This window comes from Olea europaea, unplaced genomic scaffold, assembly GCF_002742605.1.
Source record: "Olea europaea var. sylvestris unplaced genomic scaffold, O_europaea_v1 scaffold1256, whole genome shotgun sequence".
NCBI lineage: Eukaryota > Viridiplantae > Streptophyta > Magnoliopsida > Lamiales > Oleaceae > Olea > Olea europaea.
This window is the reverse complement of record NW_019230002.1, coordinates 9,352-15,212: the sequence shown is the minus strand read 5'-3', so window position 1 is coordinate 15,212 and position 5,861 is coordinate 9,352.

The following is a 5,861-nucleotide window of genomic DNA, read 5'->3' as shown; positions in this document are numbered from 1 at the left end:
ATCTATTTCACAAAATATACATGATCCTTGTAGTTAATAAGGCTATCGTCCAACGGGATGAAGGTACTTTACTGTATCTTGTTGATTGCCCTGCAGCCAACACACATTATTGGAGCTCCATCCTATTTCTAGGCATGTAGCCCTTGCACGTCACATGGACACGTAATATCTCCCATATGACCTTTGCTCATCAATTCCTCATTATTGCGCAAGATCATTTCCCTTTTCTTTGGAAATTGAGAAGCAATAAGCTCTGGACCAAAGCAGATTACTTGATGTCAGTATTCCTAGATGGTATGGAATCCACCTTGGATTTTATTTTGCTTGCTACTTACTCTTTGATGGCTTTGTATTTCTCCTTATTTACTTCAACACCCTTTCCACTAACCAAGAAAATAACTTTTTCTATGCACAAGGTACACTTTTTAAAGTTCAAATCAAATTGATCCTACTTCAAGACAATAAACATGCATATCAGATGTTCTATATGTTCATCTAAGTTCTTAAAATATACTAGAATGTCATCAAAGTGAACTACTATGAATTTACCTTTAAATATTGTCCATTAATCTCACGAATATGCTGGGAACTAACGTATGTCCAAATAGTATATAACTGACCACTCTTACAACCTATATTTAGTCTTAAAAATAGTTTTCCATTCATGTCCTTCTTTCTTCCCAATTTGATGATTATCAACTTTGAAGATCTATTTCACAAAATCTACATGATCCATGTAATTAATCAAGCTCATCGTCCAACCTAGGCACCGGATGATTGTACTTTACTATATGTTGTTGATTGCCATCCAGCCATCACATATTGTTGGGATCCTATCTTGAGACATGTGGCATAGGCACGTCACATGGACTCATAATATCTCTCACATACATTTTGCTCAACAATTCCTGATTATCGCGAAAGCTTGATGTCCATATTCCTAGAAGGTTTGGAATCCACCTTGGGGTTTATTTTGCATGCTACTTCATCTTTGAAGTCTTCGAATTTCTCTTAATTTACTTCAATACCCTTTCCACTAACGACGTAACTGAGATAAATAACTTTTTCCAAGTATAATGTAAACTTTCTAAAAAATTAGCATAAAATTAATCTTGCTTCATGACAATAAGCATTCACATCAAATGTTCAATACGTTCATCTAAGTTCTTACAATATACTAGAATGTCATCAAAGTAAACAACTAAGAATTTACCTTTAAACATGGTTCATTAATCTCATGAATGTCCTTGGTACATTTGTATGTCCAAATGGTATAAAACTAACCATTCTTACAATCCATAATTTGTTTTAAATATATTTTCCATTCATGTCCTCTTTTCTTCCTAATTTTATGACATCAACTTTGAAGATCCATTTCACAAAATATACGTGATCCGTATTAATCAAGCATATCGTCTGACCTAGGTAGATGATGATGGTACTTTACTATAAGTTGTTGATTGCCCTCCAGCCGACACACATTATCAGAGTCCGATACTTTTTCAAGACATGAGGTACTACCACATCACATGGACTCCTAATATCTCTCACATGCCTTTTGCTCATCAATTCCTCGTTATCGTGCAAGATCATTACCTTTTTGTTTGGACATTGAGAAGCAATACAATCTGGACATAAGCATCCAAAATACTTGATGTCCATATTCCTAGAAGATTTGGAATCCACCCTGGATTTTATTTTGCGTGCTAACCATTCTTACAATCCATATTTTGTCTAAAATATAGTTTTCCATTCATGTCCATCTTTCTTCTTAATTTTATGATATCAACTTTTAAGATCTATTTCACAAGATACACGTGATCCATGTACGTGATCCATGTAGTTAATGAAGCATATCGTCTGACCTAGGCATGTGATGATGGTACTTTACAATATGTTGTTGATTGCCCTATAGGCTACGCACATTATTAAAGCCCCATCCTATTTTGAGACATGTGGCACTAGCACATCACATGGACTCGTAATATCTTTCACATACCTTTTGCTCATCAATTCCTCGTTATCGCGCAAGATCATTATCCTTTTGTTTGGACGTTGAGAAGTAATACGATCTGGACCTAAGCATCCAAAATAGTTGATGTCCATATTCCTATAAGGTTTGGAATCCACCTTGGGTTTTATTTTGCGTGCTACTTCTTCTTTGATGGGTTAAAATTTCTCTTCATTTACTTCCATACAAGGCCACTAACAACATAACCGGAAAAAATAACCGTTTCCATGCACAACAAAAATTCTCTAAAGTTAGCATAAAATTTATCTTGCTTCATGACAATATGCATGTACATCAAATATTCGATATGTTCATATAAGTTCTTACAATATTCAAGAATGTCAACAAAGTAAACAACTAAGAATTTACATTTAAACATGGTTCATTATTCTCACGGATGTGTTGGGTACATCAGTATGTCCAATTGGTATACAGCTAACCGTTCTCACAATCCATATTTAGTCTTAAAAACAATTTTCTATTCATCTCCTTCTTTCTTCCTAATTTGTTGATATCAACATTTAAGATGTATTCTACAAAATATACATGATCCATATAGTTAACTATGTCATCTAACTTAGGTATGGGATGATGATACATTGCCATTATGTTGTTGATTGTCCTACAGCCAACACATATTCTGCGAGGCCTGTCCTCTTTAGAGACAAGTAGCACTGGCACGACACATGGACTTGTAATATATCTTGCATGCCTTTTGCTTATCAATTTTTGATCATCGCGAAAATTCATTTCCCTTTTGTTTGGACATTGAGAAGCAATGCCTTTTGGACCTAAGCATCCAAAACACTTGATGTCCATATTCCCAGAAGGTTTGGGATCCACCTTGGATTTTACTTTGTAAGCCTTCCTCGTTGATGGCTTTGAATTTCTTTCCATTTACTTTAGTATCCTTTCCACTAAAAACGTAACCGAGAAAAATAAGTTTTTCCATGCAGAACGTAAACTTTTTAAAGTTAGCATAAAATTTATCTTGCTTCATGACAATAAGCTTCCTCATCAAATGTTTGATATGTTCTTCTAAGTTCTTACAATATGCTAGAATGTTATCAAAGTAAACAATAAAGAATTTACCTTTAAACATGGTTCATCAATCTCACAAATGTGTTGTGTACTAATGTATGTCCAAATGGTATTCAACTGACCATTCTTACAATCCATATTTTGTCTAAAATATAGCTTTCCATTCATGTCCTTCTTTCTTCTTAATTTTATGATATCAACTTTGAAGATCGATTTCACAAAATACACGTGATCCATGTAGTTAATCAAGCATATTGTCCGACCTAGGCATGTGATGATGGTACTTTACAGTATGTTGTTGATTGCCCTCCAGCCAACTCACATTATCGAAGCCCAATCCTATTTTGAGACATGTGGCACTGGCACGTCACATGGACTCGTAATATCTCTCACATACCTTTTGCTCACCAATTCCTCGTTATGGCGTAAGATCATTATCCCTTTGTTTGGACATTGAGAAGCAATGCGATCTGGACATAAGCATCCCAAATAGTTGATGTCCATATTCCTAGAAGGTTTGGAATCCACCCTGGATTTTATTTTGCGTGCTACTTCCTCCTTGATGGCTTTGAATTTCTATTCATTTACTTCAATACCCTTTCCAATAAAAACGGAATCGAGAAAAATTATTTTTTCACGCACAACGTAATCGTTTTAAAGTTAGGATAAAAGTTATCTTGCTTCATGACAATAAGCGAGCACATCTAACATTCGATATGTTCATCTAAGTTCTTACAATTACTAGAATGTCATCAAAGTAAACTACTAACAATTTACCTTTAAAAATGGTTCAATAATCTCGCGAACGTGTAGGATACATTTGTGTGTCCAACTGGTATTGAACTAGCCATTCTTACAATCCATATTTTGTCTTAAAAATAGTTTTCCATTCATGTCCTTCTTTCTTCCTAATTTGTTGATATCAACTTTGAAGATCTATTTCACAAAATATACGTGATCCATGTAGTTAATAAAGCATATTGTCCGACCAAGGAATCGGAAGATGGCACTTTACTGTAAGTCGTTGATTGTCCTCAGCCAAGCCACATTATTGGAGCCCCGTCCTATTTCGAGACATGTGGCAATGGCTCGTCACATGGACTTGTAATATCTCTCACATACATTTTGCTCATCAATTCCTTGTTATGGCGCAAGATCATTACTCTTTTGTTTGGACGTTGAGAAGCAATACGATCTCTACCAAAGCATCCAATATAGTTTATGTCAATATTCCTAGAAGGTTCCATCCACCCTGGGTTTTATTTTGCGTGCTACTTCCTCTTTGATGGCTTTCAATTTCTCTTCATTACTTCTATAACCTTTCCACTAATAACATGGGTAGAGAAAAATAACTTTTCCTAAACGCAACGTAAACTTTCTAAAGTTAGCGTAAAATTGATCTTGCTTCATGACAAAAAGCATGAACATCAAATGTTCGGTATGTTAATCTAAGTTCTCACAATATACTAGAATGTCATCAAAGTAAACAACTAAGACCTTACCTTCAAATATGGTTCATTAATCTCACGAATGTGCTGGGTACATTAGTATGTCCAAATGGTAGAAAACTAACCATTCCTACAATCATACTTTCTCTTAAATATAGTTTTCCATTCATGTCCTTTCTTCCTAATTTTATGATATCAACTTAGAAGATCTATTACAAAAAATATACGTGATCTATGTAGTTTAATCAAGCATTTTGTCCGACCTAGGCCCAGATGATGGTACTTTACTGTATGTTGTTGATTGCCTTCCAGCCAACATACATATCGGATTCCCATCCTATTTTGAGACATGTGGCACTGGCACACCACATGGACACGCAATATCTCTCACATACCTTTTGCTCATCAATTCCTCGTTACTGCACAAGATCATTTCCCTTTTGTTTGGACATTGAGAAGCCATACGATCTGGACTAAAGCATCCAAAATACTTGATGCCCATATTCCTAGAAGGTTCGGAATCCACCTTGGGCTTTATTTTGTGTGCTACTTCCTCATTGATGGCTTTCAATTTATCTTCATTTACTTCAAATACCCTTTCCACTAGCAACGTAACCAAGAAAATTAACATTTTCCATGCACAACATAGGCATTTTAAAGTTAGCATAAAATTGATCTTGCTTCAAGACAATAAGCATGTACATCAAATGTTAGATATGTTCATCTAAGTTCTTACAATATACTAGAATGTCATCAAAGTAAACAACTAAGAATTTACCTTTGAACATGGTTCATTAATCTCACGAAAGTGCTTAGTGCTTTAGTATGTCGAAAAGGTATACAAGTAACCATTCTCACAATCCATATTTAGTCTTAAAAACAGTTTTTGATTCATCTCCTTCTTTCTTCTTAATTTGTAGATATCAACATTTAAGATGTATTCTACAAAATATACCTGATCCGTGTAGTTAATCAAGCGTATCGTCCGACCTAGGCATGGGATGATGGTACTTTACTGCATGTTGCCGATTGCCCTCTAGCCAACATACACTATCGGAGTCCCATCCTATTTTGAGACTTGTGGCATTGGCACGTCACATGGACTCGTAATATCTCTCACATACCTTTTGCTAAACAATTCCTCATTTATCGTGCAAAATATTACCCTTTTGTTTGGACATTGAGAAGCAATACGACTTGGACCTAAGCATCCGATATACTTGATGTCTATATTACTAGAAGATTTGGAATCCACCCTGGATTTTATTTTGTTTGCTACTTCCTCTATGATGGCTTTGAATTTCTCTTCATTTACTTCAATACCCTTTTCACTAACAACGCAACCAAGAAAAATAACTTTT